The sequence below is a fragment of the Ambystoma mexicanum genome, chromosome 1p (assembly GCF_040938575.1).
Source record: "Ambystoma mexicanum isolate Mex_15411 chromosome 1p, UKY_AmexF1_1, whole genome shotgun sequence".
Classification (NCBI taxonomy): domain Eukaryota; kingdom Metazoa; phylum Chordata; class Amphibia; order Caudata; family Ambystomatidae; genus Ambystoma; species Ambystoma mexicanum.
Window position 1 is genome coordinate 1,028,868,219 of NC_090921.1, and position 15,453 is coordinate 1,028,883,671.

Consider the following 15,453-nt stretch of genomic DNA (forward strand, 5'->3'; position numbering starts at 1 on the left):
CGAAGGCTTGGCAAACCGTTCTCTAGCAAGCTCAATTCGAGCTTCCACTTCAACCGTCGACATGCAAACATCTCTTGCAATTCGTGCAAAATACTACAAATTTGGCTTGTGAGGTTCCCGAATTGAGTAAAAGCACATTAGTTCCAAATTAAAAAAATGACCGCCTCCGCAGTCTCCCGCATGTTACTGACCACCATACTAAGGAGGAAAAGTTGAAAGGCGGCGCCTCACAGGACATCTCCTCAGAGTATTCATCAGTGTTCGGCCTTGACAATATTTTAATATCTTGGATGGTGTATGGTGTTCTCCCATTTCCCTTGAGAAATCAAGATTGTCAAGGGGATTCTGCTGTTTTGTCAGTTCATAGCAAGAGATGGGGATCCAAAACACCTCACAGGAAACCAACGAAGATTGGTGTCGGACAGAAAAATAACGTGGCCACAGCCTCAAAGCAAAAGGCATCTATTTTCAGTGATGAAATATAATATAATTATAAATTGTCTGTTATTTTACTTTCCAAGTATTTTACTTTCCAAGTATTCAATAAAATTTGCATTTGGCAAAAGTCCTTCGAGCCGGATTTGAACCAGCGACCTAAGGATGCCTGTTTTACCACTACAGTCCTCCGCTCTACCAACTGAGCTATCGAAGGCTTGGCAAATCAACTCTAGCAAACTCAATACGAGCTTCCACTTCAACCGTCGACATTCAAACATCTCTTGCAATTCGTGCAAAATACTACAAATTTGGCTTGTGAGGTTCCCGAATTGAGTAAAAGCACATCAGTTCACAATTAAAAAAATGACCCCCTCCGCAGTCTCCCGGATGTTACTGACCACCATACAAAGGAGGAAAAGTTGAAAGACGGCGCCTCACAGGCCATCTCCTCAGAGTATTCATCAGTGTTCGGCCTTGACAATATTTGAATATCTTGGATGGTGTATAGTGTTCTCCCATTTCCCTTGAGAAATCAAGATTGTCAAGGGGATTCTGCTGTTTTGTCAGTTCATAGCAAGAGATGGGGATCCAAAATACCTCACAGGAAACCAATGAAGATTGGTTTCGGACAGAAAAATAACGTGGCCACAGCCTCAAAGCAAAAGGCATCTATTTTCAGTGATGAAATATAATATAATTATAAATTGTCTGTTATTTTACTTTCCAAGTATTTTACTTTCCAAGTATTCAATAAAATGTGCATTTGGCAAAAGTCCTTCGAGCCGGATTTGAACCAGCCACCTAAGGATGCCTGTTTTACCACTACAGTCCTCTGCTCTACCAACTGAGCTATCGAAGGCTTGGCAAAACGTTCTCTAGCAAACTCAATACGAGCTTCCACTTCAACCGTCGACTTGTAAACATCTCTTGCAATTCGTGCAAAATACTACAAATTTGGCTTGTGAGGTTCCCGAATTGAGTAAAAGCATATCAGTTCCCAATTAAAAAAATGACCCCCTCCGCAGTCTCCCGCATGTTACTGACCACCATACTAAGGGGGAAAAGTTGAAAGGCGGCGCCTCACAGGCCATCTCCTCAGAGTATTCAGCCGTGTTGGGCCTTGACAATATTTTAATATCTTGGATGGTGTATAGTGTTCTCTCATTTCCCTTGAGAAATCAAGATTGTCAAGGGGATTCTGCTGTTTTGTCAGTTCATAGCAAGAGATGGGGATCCAAAACACCTCACAGGAAACCAACGAAGATTGGTGTCGGACAGAAAAATAACGTGGCCACAGCCTCAAAGCAAAAGGCATCTATTTTCAGTGATGAAATATAATATAATTATAAATTGTCTGTTATTTTACTTTCCAAGTATTTTACTTTCCAAGTATTCAATAAAATTTGCATTTGGCAAAAGTCCTTCGAGCCGGATTTGAACCAGCGACCTAAGGATGCCTGTTTTACCACTACAGTCCTCCGCTCTACCAACTGAGCTATCGAAGGCTTGGCAAATCACCTCTAGCAAACTCAATACGAGCTTCCACTTCAACCGTCGACATTCAAACATCTCTTGCAATTCGTGCAAAATACTACAAATTTGGCTTGTGAGGTTCCCGAATTGAGTAAAAGCACATCAGTTCACAATTAAAAAAATGACCCCCTCCGCAGTCTCCCGGATGTTACTGACCACCATACAAAGGAGGAAAAGTTGAAAGGCGGCGCCTCACAGGCCATCTCCTCAGAGTATTCATCAGTGTTCGGCCTTGACAATATTTGAATATCTTGGATGGTGTATAGTGTTCTCCCATTTCCCTTGAGAAATCAAGATTGTCAAGGGGATTCTGCTGTTTTGTCAGTTCATAGCAAGAGATGGGGATCCAAAATACCTCACAGGAAACCAATGAAGATTGGTGTCGGACAGAAAAATAACGTGGCCACAGCCTCAAAGCAAAAGGCATCTATTTTCAGTGATGAAATATAATATAATTATAAATTGTCTGTTATTTTACTTTCCAAGTATTTTACTTTCCAAGTATTCAATAAAATGTGCATTTGGCAAAAGTCCTTCCAGCCGGATTTGAACCAGCCACCTAAGGATGCCTGTTTTACCACTACAGTCCTCTGCTCTACCAACTGAGCTATCGAAGGCTTGGCAAAACATTCTCTAGCAAACTCAATACGAGCTTCCACTTCAACCGTCGACTTGTAAACATCTCTTGCAATTCGTGCAAAATACTACAAATTTGGCTTGTGAGGTTCCCGAATTGAGTAAAAGCATATCAGTTCCCAATTAAAAAAATGACCCCCTCCGCAGTCTCCCGCATGTTACTGACCACCATACTAAGGGGGAAAAGTTGAAAGGCGGCGCCTCACAGGCCATCTCCTCAGAGTATTCAGCCGTGTTGGGCCTTGACAATATTTTAATATCTTGGATGGTGTATAGTGTTCTCTCATTTCCCTTGAGAAATCAAGATTGTCAAGGGGATTCTGCTGTTTTGCCAGTTCATAGCAAGAGATGGGGATCCAAAACACCTGACAGGAAACCAATGAAGATTCGTGTTGGACAGAAAAATAACGTGGCCACAGCCTCAAAGCAAAAGGCATCTATTTTCAGTGCTGAAATATAATATAATTATAAATTGTCTGTTATTTTACTTTCCAAGTATTTTACTTTCCAAGTATTCAATAAAATGTGCATTTGGCAAAAGTCCTTTGAGCCGGATTTGAACCAGCGACCTAAGGATGCCTGTTTTACTACTACAGTCCTCCGCTCTACCAACTGAGCTATCAAAGGCTTGGCTATCAAAGGCTTGGCAAATCAGTCTCTAGCAAGCTCAATACGAGTTTCCACTTCAACCTTCGACATTCAAACATCTCTTGCAATTCGTGCAAAATACTACAAATTTGGCTTGTGAGGTTCCCGAATTGAGTAAAAGCACATCAGTTCACAATTAAAAAAATGACCCCCTCCGCAGTCTCCCGCATGTTACTGACCACCATACTAAGGGGGAAAAGTTGAAAGGCGCGCCTCACAGGCCATCTCCTCAGAGTATTCAGCCGTGTTGGGCCTTGACAATATTTTAATATCTTGGATGGTGTATAGTGTTCTCCCATTTCCCTTGAGAAATCAAGATTGTCAAGGGGATTCTGCTGTTTTGTCAGTTCATAGCAAGAGATGGGGATCCAAAACACCTCACAGGAAACCAACGAAGATTGGTGTCGGACAGAAACATAACGTGGCCACAGCCTCAAAGCAAAAGGCATCTATTTTCAGTGATGAAATATAATATAATTATAAATTGTCTGTTATTTTATTTTCCAAGCATTTTACTTTCCAAGTATTCAATAAAATTTGCATTTGGCAAAAGTCCTTCAATCTGGATTTGAACCAGCGACCTAAGGATGCCTCTTTTACCACTACAGTCCTCTGCACTACCAACTGAGCTATCGAAGGCTTGGCAAATCAGTCTCTAGCAAGCTCAATACGAGCTTCCACTTCAAACATCGACATTCAAATATCTCTTGCAATTCGTGGAAAATACTACAAATTTGGCTTGTGAGGTTCCCGAATTGAGTAAAAGCACATCAGTTCACAATTAAAAAAATGACCCCCTCCGCAGTCTCCCGCATGTTAATGACCACCATACTAAGGGGGAAAAGTTGAAAGGCGGCGCCTCACAGGCCATCTCCTCAGAGTATTCAGCCGTGTTGGGCCTTGACAATATTTTAATATCTTGGATGGTGTATAGTGTTCTCTCATTTCCCTTGAGAAATCAAGATTGTCAAGGGGATTCTGCTGTTTTGCCAGTTCATAGCAAGAGATGGGGATCCAAAACACCTGACAGGAAACCAATGAAGATTCGTGTTGGACAGAAAAATAACGTGGCCACAGCCTCAAAGCAAAAGGCATCTATTTTCAGTGATGAAATATAATATAATTATAAATTGTCTGTCATTTTACTTTCCAAGTATTCAATGAAATGTGCATTTGGCAAAAGTCCTGCGAGCCGGATTTGAACCAGCGACCTAAGGATGCCTGTTTTACCACTACAGTCCTCCGATCTACCAACTGAGCTATGGAAGGTTTGGCAAATCAGTCTCTAGCAAGCTCAATACGAGCTTCCACTTCAACCGTCGACATTCAAACATCTCTTGCAATTCGTGCAAAATACTACAAATTTGGCTTGTGAGGTTCCCGAATTGAGTAAAAGCACATCAGTTCACAATTAAAAAAATGACCCCCTCCGCAGTCTCCCGCATGTTACTGACCACCATACAAAGGAGGAAAAGTTGAAAGGCGGCGCCTCACAGGCCATCTCCTCAGAGTATTCATCAGTGTTCTGCCTTGACAATATTTTAATATCTTGGATGGTGTATAGTGTTCTCCCATTTCCCTTGAGAAATCAAGATTGTCAAGGGGATTCTGCTGTTTTGTCAGTTCATAGCAAGAGATGGGGATCCAAAATACCTCACAGGAAACCAACGAAGATTGGTGTCGGACAGAAAAATAACGTGGTCACAGCCTCAAAGCAAAAGGCATTTATTTTCAGTGATGAAATATAATATAATTATAAATTGTCTGTTATTTTACTTTCCAAGTATTTTACTTTCCAAGTATTCAATAAAATGTGCATTTGGCAAGAGTCCTTCCAGCCGGATTTGAACCAGCGACCTAAGGATGTCTGTTTTACCACTACAGTCCTCTGCTCTACCAACTGAGCTATCGAAGGCTTGGCAAATCAACTCTAGCAAACTCAATACGAGCTTCCACTTCAACCGTCGACTTGTAAACATCTCTTGCAATTCGTGCAAAATACTACAAATTTGGCTTGTGAGGTTCCCGAATTGAGTAAAAGCACATCAGTTCCCAATTAAAAAAATGACCCCCTCCGCAGTCTCCCGCATGTTACTGACCACCATACTAAGGGGGAAAAGTTGAAAGGCGCGCCTCACAGGCCATCTCCTCAGAGTATTCAGCCGTGTTGGGCCTTGACAATATTTTAATATCTTGGATGGTGTATAGTGTTCTCCCATTTCCCTTGAGAAATCAAGATTGTCAAGGGGATTCTGCTGTTTTGTCAGTTCATAGCAAGAGATGGGGATCCAAAACACCTCACAGGAAACAAACGAAGATTGGTGTCGGACAGAAACATAACGTGGCCACAGCCTCAAAGCAAAAGGCATCTATTTTCAGTGATGAAATATAATATAATTATAAATTGTCTGTTATTTTATTTTCCAAGTATTTTACTTTCCAAGTATTCAATAAAATGTGCATTTGGCAAAAGTCCTTCGAGCCGGATTTGAACCAGCGACCTAAGGATGCCTGTTTTACCACTACACTCCCCTCTACCAACTGAGCTATCGAAGGCTTGGCAAACCATTCTCTAGCAAGCTCAATTCGAGCTTCCACTTCAACCGTCGACATGCAAACATCTCTTGCAATTCGTGCAAAATACTACTAATTTGGCTTGTGAGGTTCCCGAATTGAGTAAAAGCACATCAGTTTCCCAATTAAAAAAATGAGCGCCTCCGCAGTCTCCCGCATGTTACTGACCACCATACTAAGGAGGAAAAGTTGAAAGGCGGCGCCTCACAGGCCATCTCCTCAGAGTATTCATCAGTGTTCGGCCTTGACAATATTTTAATATCTTGGATGGTGTATAGTGTTCTCCCATTTCCCTTGAGAAATCAAGATTGTCAAGGGGATTCTGCTGTTTTGTCAGTTCATAGCAAGAGATGGGGATCCAAAACACCTCACAGGAAACCAACGAAGATTGGTGTCGGACAGAAAAATAACGTGGCCACAGCCTCAAAGCAAAAGGCATCTATTTTCAGTGATGAAATATAATATAATTATAAATTGTCTGTTATTTTACTTTCCAAGTATTTTACTTTCCAAGTATTCAATAAAATGTGCATTTGGCAAAAGTCCTTCGAGCCGGATTTGAACCAGCGACCTAAGGATGCCTGTTTTACCACTACAATCCTCCGCTCTACCAACTGAGCTATCGAAGGCTTGGCAAATCAGTCTCTAGCAGGCTCAATACGAGCTTCCACTTCAACCGTCGACATTCAAACATCTCTTGCAATTCGTGCAAAATACTTTAAATTGGGCTTGTGAGGTTCCCGAATTGAGTAAAAGCACATCAGTTCACAATTAAAAAAATGACCCCCTCCGCAGTCTCCCGCATGTTACTGACCACCATACTAAAGAGGAAAAGTTGAAAGGCGGCGCCTCACAGGCCATCTCCTCAGAGTATTCATCAGTGTTCGGTCTTGACAATATTTTAATATCTTGGATGGTGTATAGTGTTCTCCAATTTCCCTTGAGAAATCAAGATTGTCAAGGGGATTCTGCTGTTTTGTCAGTTCATAGCAAGAGATAGGGATCCAAAATACCTCACAGGAAACCAACGAAGATTGGTGCCGGACAGAAAAATAACGTGGCCACAGCCTCAAAGCAAAAGGCATCTATTTTCAGTGATGAAATAAATATAATATAATTATAAATTGTCTGTTATTTTACTTTCCAAGTATTTTACTTTCCAAGTATTCAATAAAATGTGCATTTGGCAAAAGTCCTTTGAGCCGGATTTGAACCAGCGACGAGCTATCGAAGGCTTGGCAAACCATTCTCTAGCAAACTCAATACGAGCTTCCACTTCAACCGTCGACTTGTAAACATCTCTTGCAATTCTTGCAAAATACTACAAATTTGGCTTGTGAGGTTCCCGAATTGAGTAAAAGCACATCAGTTCCCAATTAAAAAAATGACCCCCTCCGCAGTCTCCCGCATGTTACTGACCACCATACTAAGGGGGAAAAGTTGAAAGGCGCGCCTCACAGGCCATCTCCTCAGAGTATTCAGCCGTGTTGGGCCTTGACAATATTTTAATATCTTGGATGGTGTATATTGTTCTCCCATTTCCCTTGAGAAATCAAAATTGTCAAGGGGATTCTGCTGTTTTGCCAGTTCATAGCAAGAGATGGGGATCCAAAACACCTCACATGAAACCAATGAAGATTCGTGTTGGACAGAAACATAACGTGGCCACAGCCTCAAAGCAAAAGGCATCTATTTTCAGTGATGAAATATAATATAATTATAAATTGTCTGTTATTTTACTTTCCAAGTATTTTACTTTCCAAGTATTCAATAAAATTTGCATTTGGCAAAAGTCCTTCGAGCCGGATTTGAACCAGCAACCTAAGGATGCCTGTTGTACCACTACAGTCCTCCTCTACCAACTGAGCTATCGAAGGCTTGGCGAATCATTCTCTAGCAAACTCAATACGAGCTTCCACTTCAACCGTCGACTTGTAAACATCTCTTGCAATTCGTGCAAAATAGTACAAATTTGGCTTGTGAGGTTCCCGAATTGAGTAAAAGCACATCAGTTCACAATTAAAAAAATGACCCCCTCTGCAGTCTCACGCATGTTACTGACCACCATACTAAGGGGGAAAAGTTGAAAGGCGGCACCTCACAGGCCATCTCCTCAGAGTATTCAGCCGCGTTGGGCCTTGACAATATTTTAATATCTTGGATGGTGTATAGTGTGCTCTCATTTTCCTTGAGAAATCAAGATTGTCAAGGGGATTATGCTGTTTTGCCAGTTCATAGCAAGAGATGGGGATCAAAAAAACACCTCACAGGAAACCAAAGAAGATTGGTGTTGGACAGAAAAATAAAGTGGCCACAGCCTCAAAGCAAAAGGCATCTATTTTCAGTGATGAAATATAATATAATTATAAATTGTCTGTTATTTTACTTTCCAAGTATTTTACTTTCCAAGTATTCAATAAAATTTGCATTTGGCAAAAGTCCTTCGAGCCGGATTTGAACCAGCGACCTAAAGATGCCTGTTTTACCACTACAGTCCTCTCCTCTACCAACTGAGCTATCGAAGGCTTGGCAAACCGTTCTCTAGCAAGCTCAATTCGAGCTTCCACTTCAACCGTCGACATGCAAACATCTCTTGCAATTCGTGCAAAATACTACAAATTTGGCTTGTGAGGTTCCCGAATTGAGTAAAAGCACATTAGTTCCAAATTAAAAAAATGACCGCCTCCGCAGTCTCCCGCATGTTACTGACCACCATACTAAGGAGGAAAAGTTGAAAGGCGGCGCCTCACAGGACATCTCCTCAGAGTATTCATCAGTGTTCGGCCTTGACAATATTTTAATATCTTGGATGGTGTATGGTGTTCTCCCATTTCCCTTGAGAAATCAAGATTGTCAAGGGGATTCTGCTGTTTTGTCAGTTCATAGCAAGAGATGGGGATCCAAAACACCTCACAGGAAACCAACGAAGATTGGTGTCGGACAGAAAAATAACGTGGCCACAGCCTCAAAGCAAAAGGCATCTATTTTCAGTGATGAAATATAATATAATTATAAATTGTCTGTTATTTTACTTTCCAAGTATTTTACTTTCCAAGTATTCAATAAAATTTGCATTTGGCAAAAGTCCTTCGAGCCGGATTTGAACCACCGACCTAAGGATGCCTGTTTTACCACTACAGTCCTCCGCTCTACCAACTGAGCTATCGAAGGCTTGCCAAACCATTCTCTAGCAAGCTCAATTCGAGCTTCCACTTCAACCGTCGACATGCAAACATCTCTTGCAATTCGTGCAAAATACTACTAATTTGGCTTGTGAGGTTCCCGAATTGAGTAAAAGCACATCAGTTTCCCAATTAAAAAAATGAGCGCCTCCGCAGTCTCCCGCATGTTACTGACCACCATACTAAGGAGGAAAAGTTGAAAGGCGGCGCCTCACAGGCCATCTCCTCAGAGTATTCATCAGTGTTCGGCCTTGACAATATTTTAATATCTTGGATGGTGTATAGTGTTCTCCCATTTCCCTTGAGAAATCAAGATTGTCAAGGGGATTCTGCTGTTTTGTCAGTTCATAGCAAGAGATGGGGATCCAAAACACCTCACAGGAAACCAACGAAGATTGGTGTCGGACAGAAAAATAACGTGGCCACAGCCTCAAATCAAAAGGCATCTATTTTCAGTGATGAAATATAATATAATTATAAATTGTCTGTTATTTTACTTTCCAAGTATTTTACTTTCCAAGTATTCAATAAAATGTGCATTTGGCAAAAGTCCTTTGAGCCGGATTTGAACCAGCGACGAGCTATCGAAGGCTTGGCAAATCATTCTCTAGCAAACTCAATACGAGCTTCCACTTCAACCGTCGACTTGTAAACATCTCTTGCAATTCGTGCAAAATACTACAAATTTGGCTTGTGAGGTTCCCGAATTGAGTAAAAGCACATCAGTTCCCAATTAAAAAAATGACCCCCTCCGTAGTCTCCCGCATGTTACTGACCACCATACTAAGGGGGAAAAGTTGAAAGGCGCGCCTCACAGGCCATCTCCTCAGAGTATTCAGCCGTGTTGGGCCTTGACAATATTTTAATATCTTGGATGGTGTATAGTGTTCTCCCATTTCCCTTGAGAAATCAAAATTGTCAAGGGGATTCTGCTGTTTTGTCAGTTCATAGCAAGAGATGGGGATCCAAAACACCTCACAGGAAACCAACGAAGATTGGTGTCGGACAGAAACATAACGTGGCCACAGCCTCAAAGCAAAAGGCATCTATTTTCAGTGATGAAATATAATATAATTATAAATTGTCTGTTATTTTATTTTCCAAGCATTTTACTTTCCAAGTATTCAATAAAATTTGCATTTGGCAAAAGTCCTTCAATCTGGATTTGAACCAGCCACCTAAGGATGCCTGTTTTACCACTACAGTCCTCTGCTCTACCAACTGAGCTATCGAAGGCTTGGCAAATCAGTCTCTAGCAAGCTCAATACGAGCTTCCACTTCAACCGTCGACATTCAAACATCTCTTGCAATTCGTACAAAATACTACAAATTTGGCTTGTGAGGTTCCCGAATTGAGCATAAGCACATCAGTTCACAATTAAAAAAATGACCCCCTCCGCAGTCTCCCGCATGTTACTGACCACCATACTAAGGGGGAAAATTTGAAAGGCGGCGCCTCACAGGCCATCTCCTCAGAGTATTCAGCCGTGTTGGGCCTTGACAATATTTTAATATCTTGGATGGTGTATAGTGTTCTCTCATTTCCCTTGAGAAATCAAGATTGTCAAGGGGATTCTGCTGTTTTGCCAGTTCATAGCAAGAGATGGGGATCCAAAACACCTCACATGAAACCAATGAAGATTCGTGTTGGACAGAAACATAACGTGGCCACAGCCTCAAAGCAAAAGGCATCTATTTTCAGTGATGAAATATAATATAATTATAAATTGTCTGTTATTTTACTTTCCAAGTATTTTACTTTCCAAGTATTCAATAAAATTTGCATTTGGCAAAAGTCCTTCGAGCCGGATTTGAACCAGCAACCTAAGGATGCCTGTTGTACCACTACAGTCCTCCTCTACCAGCTGAGCTATCGAAGGCTTGGCAAATCATTCTCTAGCAAACTCAATACGAGCTTCCACTTCAACCGTCGACTTGTAAACATCTCTTGCAATTCGTGCAAAATACTACTAATTTGGCTTGTGAGGTTCCCGAATTGAGTAAAAGCACATCAGTTCCCAATTAAAAAAATGACCCCCTCCGCAGTCTCCCGCATGTTACTGACCACCATACTAAGGGGGAAAATTTGAAAGGCGGCGCCTCACAGGCCATCTCCTCAGAGTATTCAGCCCCGTTGGGCCTTGACAATATTTTAATATCTTGGATGGTGTATAGTGTTCTCTCATTTTCCTTGAGAAATCAAGATTGTCAAGGGGATTATGCTGTTTTGCCAGTTCATAGCAAGAGATGGGGATCAAAAAAACACCTCACAGGAAACCAAAGAAGATTGGTGTTGGACAGAAAAATAATGTGGCCACAGCCTCAAAGCAAAAGGCATCTATTTTCAGTGATGAAATATAATATAATTATAAATTGTCTGTTATGTTATTTTCCAAGTATTTTACTTTCCAAGTATTCAATAAAATTTGCATTTGGCAAAAGTCCTTCGAGCCGGATTTGAACCAGCGACCTAAGGATGCCTGTTTTACCACTACAGTCCTCTCCTCTACCAACTGAGCTATCAAAGGCTTGGCAAACCGTTCTCTAGCAAGCTCAATTCGAGCTTCCACTTCAACCGTCGACATGCAAACATCTCTTGCAATTCGTGCAAAATACTACAAATTTGGCTTGTGAGGTTCCCGAATTGAGTAAAAGCACATCAGTTCACAATTAAAAAAATGACCCCCTCCGCAGTCTCCCGGATGTTACTGACCACCATACAAAGGAGGAAAAGTTGAAAGGCGGCGCCTCACAGGCCATCTCCTCAGAGTATTCATCAGTGTTCGGCCTTGACAATATTTTAATATCTTGGATGGTGTATAGTGTTCTCCCATTTCCCTTGAGAAATCAAGATTGTCAAGGGGATTCTGCTGTTTTGTCAGTTCATAGCAAGAGATGGGGATCCAAAATACCTCACAGGAAACCAACGAAGATTGGTGTCGGACAGAAAAATAACGTGGCCACAGCCTCAAAGCAAAAGGCATCTATTTTCAGTGATGAAATATAATATAATTATAAATTGTCTGTTATTTTACTTTCCAAGTATTTTACTTTCCAAGTATTCAATAAAATGTGCATTTGGCAAAAGTCCTTCGAGCCGGATTTGAACCAGCCACCTAAGGATGCCTGTTTTACCACTACAGTCCTCGGCTCTACCAACTGAGCTATCGAAGGCTTGGCAAATCGTTCTCTAGCAAACTCAATACGAGCTTCCACTTCAACCGTCGACTTGTAAACATCTCTTGCAATTCGTGCAAAATACTACAAATTTGGCTTGTGAGGTTCCCGAATTGAGTAAAAGCATATCAGTTCCCAATTAAAAAAATGACCCCCTCCGCAGTCTCCCGCATGTTACTGACCACCATACTAAGGGGGAAAAGTTGAAAGGCGGCGCCTCACAGGCCATCTCCTCAGAGTATTCAGCCGTGTTGGGCCTTGACAATATTTTAATATCTTGGATGGTGTATAGTGTTCTCTCATTTCCCTTGAGAAATCAAGATTGTCAAGGGGATTCTGCTGTTTTGCCAGTTCATAGCAAGAGATGGGGATCCAAAACACCTGACAGGAAACCAATGAAGATTTGTGTTGGACAGAAAAATAACGTGGCGACAGCCTCAAAGCAAAAAGCATCTATTTTTAGTGATGAAATATAATATAATTATAAATTGTCTGTTATTTTACTTTCCAAGTATTTTACTTTCCAAGTATTCAATAAAATGTGCATTTGGCAAAAGTCCTTCGAGCCAGATTTGAACCAGCGACCTAAGGATGCCTGTTTTACCACTACAGTCCTGCGCTCTACCAACTGAGCTATCGAAGGCTTGCCAAATCAGTCTCTAGCAAGCTCAATACGAGCTTCCACTTCAACCGTCGACATTCAAACATCTCTTGCAATTCGTGCAAAATACTACAAATTTGGCTTGTGAGGTTCCCGAATTGAGTAAAAGCACATCAGTTCACAATTAAAAAAATGACCCCCTCCGCAGTCTCCCGGATGTTACTGACCACCATACAAAGGAGGAAAAGTTGAAAGGCGGCGCCTCACAGGCCATCTCCTCAGAGTATTCATCAGTGTTCGGCCTTGACAATATTTTAATATCTTGGATGGTGTATAGTGTTCTCTCATTTCCCTTGAGAAATCAAGATTGTCAAGGGGATTCTGCTGTTTTGCCAGTTCATAGCAAGAGATGGGGATCCAAAACACCTGACAGGAAACCAATGAAGATTTGTGTTGGACAGAAAAATAACGTGGCGACAGCCTCAAAGCAAAAAGCATCTATTTTTAGTGATGAAATATAATATAATTATAAATTGTCTGTTATTTTACTTTCCAAGTATTTTACTTTCCAAGTATTCAATAAAATGTGCATTTGGCAAAAGTCCTTCGAGCCAGATTTGAACCAGCGACCTAAGGATGCCTGTTTTACCACTACAGTCCTGCGCTCTACCAACTGAGCTATCGAAGGCTTGCCAAATCAGTCTCTAGCAAGCTCAATACGAGCTTCCACTTCAACCGTCGACATTCAAACATCTCTTGCAATTCGTGCAAAATACTACAAATTTGGCTTGTGAGGTTCCCGAATTGAGTAAAAGCACATCAGTTCACAATTAAAAAAATGACCCCCTCCGCAGTCTCCCGCATGTTACTGACCACCATACTAAGGGGGAAAAGTTGAAAGGCGGCGCCTCACAGGCCATCTCCTCAGAGTATTCAGCCGTGTTGGGCCTTGACAATATTTTAATATCTTGGATGGTGTATAGTGTTCTCTCATTTCCCTTGAGAAATCAAGATTGTCAAGGGGATTCTGCTGTTTTGCCAGTTCATAGCAAGAGATGGGGATCCAAAACACCTGACAGGAAACCAATGAAGATTTGTGTTGGACAGAAAAATAACGTGGCGACAGCCTCAAAGCAAAAAGCATCTATTTTTAGTGATGAAATATAATATAATTATAAATTGTCTGTTATTTTACTTTCCAAGTATTTTACTTTCCAAGTATTCAATAAAATGTGCATTTGGCAAAAGTCCTTCGAGCCAGATTTGAACCAGCGACCTAAGGATGCCTGTTTTACCACTACAGTCCTGCGCTCTACCGACTGAGCTATCGAAGGCTTGCCAAATCAGTCTCTAGCAAGCTCAATACGAGCTTCCACTTCAACCGTCGACATTCAAACATCTCTTGCAATTCGTGCAAAATACTACAAATTTGGCTTGTGAGGTTCCCGAATTGAGTAAAAGCACATCAGTTCACAATTAAAAAAATGACCCCCTCCGCAGTCTCCCGGATGTTACTGACCACCATACAAAGGAGGAAAAGTTGAAAGGCGGCGCCTCACAGGCCATCTCCTCAGAGTATTCATCAGTGTTCGGCCTTGACAATATTTTAATATCTTGGATGGTGTATAGTGTTCTCCCATTTCCCTTGAGAAATCAAGATTGTCAAGGGGATTCTGCTGTTTTGTCAGTTCATAGCAAGAGATGGGGATCCAAAATACCTCACAGGAAACCAACGAAGATTGGTGTCGGACAGAAAAATAACGTGGCCACAGCCTCCAAGCAAAAGGCATCTATTTTCAGTGATGAAATATAATATAATTATAAATTGTCTGTTATTTTATTTTCCAAGCATTTTACTTTCCAAGTATTCAATAAAATTTGCATTTGGCAAAAGTCCTTCAATCTGGATTTGAACCAGCCACCTAAGGATGCCTGTTTTACCACTACAGTCCTCTGCTCTACCAACTGAGCTATCGAAGGCTTGGCAAATCAGTCTCTAGCAAGCTCAATACGAGCTTCCACTTCAACCGTCGACATTCAAACATCTCTTGCAATTCGTACAAAATACTACAAATTTGGCTTGTGAGGTTCCCGAATTGAGCATAAGCACATCAGTTCACAATTAAAAAAATGACCCCCTCCGCAGTCTCCCGCATGTTACTGACCACCATACTAAGGGGGAAAATTTGAAAGGCGGCGCCTCACAGGCCATCTCCTCAGAGTATTCAGCCGTGTTGGGCCTTGACAATATTTTAATATCTTGGATGGTGTATAGTGTTCTCTCATTTCCCTTGAGAAATCAAGATTGTCAAGGGGATTCTGCTGTTTTGCCAGTTCATAGCAAGAGATGGGGATCCAAAACACCTCACATGAAACCAATGAAGATTCGTGTTGGACAGAAACATAACGTGGCCACAGCCTCAAAGCAAAAGGCATCTATTTTCAGTGATGAAATATAATATAATTATAAATTGTCTGTTATTTTACTTTCCAAGTATTTTACTTTCCAAGTATTCAATAAAATTTGCATTTGGCAAAAGTCCTTCGAGCCGGATTTGAACCAGCAACCTAAGGATGCCTGTTGTACCACTACAGTCCTCCTCTACCAACTGAGCTATCGAAGGCTTGGCGAATCATTCTCTAGCAAACTCAATACGAGCTTCC

General features: G+C 41.3%; 4 non-coding genes across 4 annotated transcripts; all 4 read right to left on the reverse strand.

Moving 5' to 3' along the window:
• Positions 1-566: 566 nt before the first annotated feature.
• On the reverse strand, positions 567-652 carry TRNAY-GUA (transfer RNA tyrosine (anticodon GUA)). Its single transcript is given in 2 exon segments — positions 567-602; positions 616-652. It is a non-coding gene; the product is annotated as a tRNA-Tyr (tRNA).
• A 1,205-nt stretch (positions 653-1,857) lies between these two features.
• On the reverse strand, positions 1,858-1,943 carry TRNAY-GUA (transfer RNA tyrosine (anticodon GUA)). Its single transcript is given in 2 exon segments — positions 1,858-1,893; positions 1,907-1,943. It is a non-coding gene; the product is annotated as a tRNA-Tyr (tRNA).
• Positions 1,944-3,148: 1,205 nt separating this feature from the next.
• TRNAY-GUA (transfer RNA tyrosine (anticodon GUA)) lies at positions 3,149-3,234 on the reverse strand. Its single transcript is given in 2 exon segments — positions 3,149-3,184; positions 3,198-3,234. It is a non-coding gene; the product is annotated as a tRNA-Tyr (tRNA).
• Positions 3,235-6,372: 3,138 nt separating this feature from the next.
• Positions 6,373-6,458, reverse strand: TRNAY-GUA (transfer RNA tyrosine (anticodon GUA)). The gene is given in 2 exon segments: positions 6,373-6,408; positions 6,422-6,458. It is a non-coding gene; the product is annotated as a tRNA-Tyr (tRNA).
• Between the last annotated feature and the right edge of the window lie 8,995 nt (positions 6,459-15,453).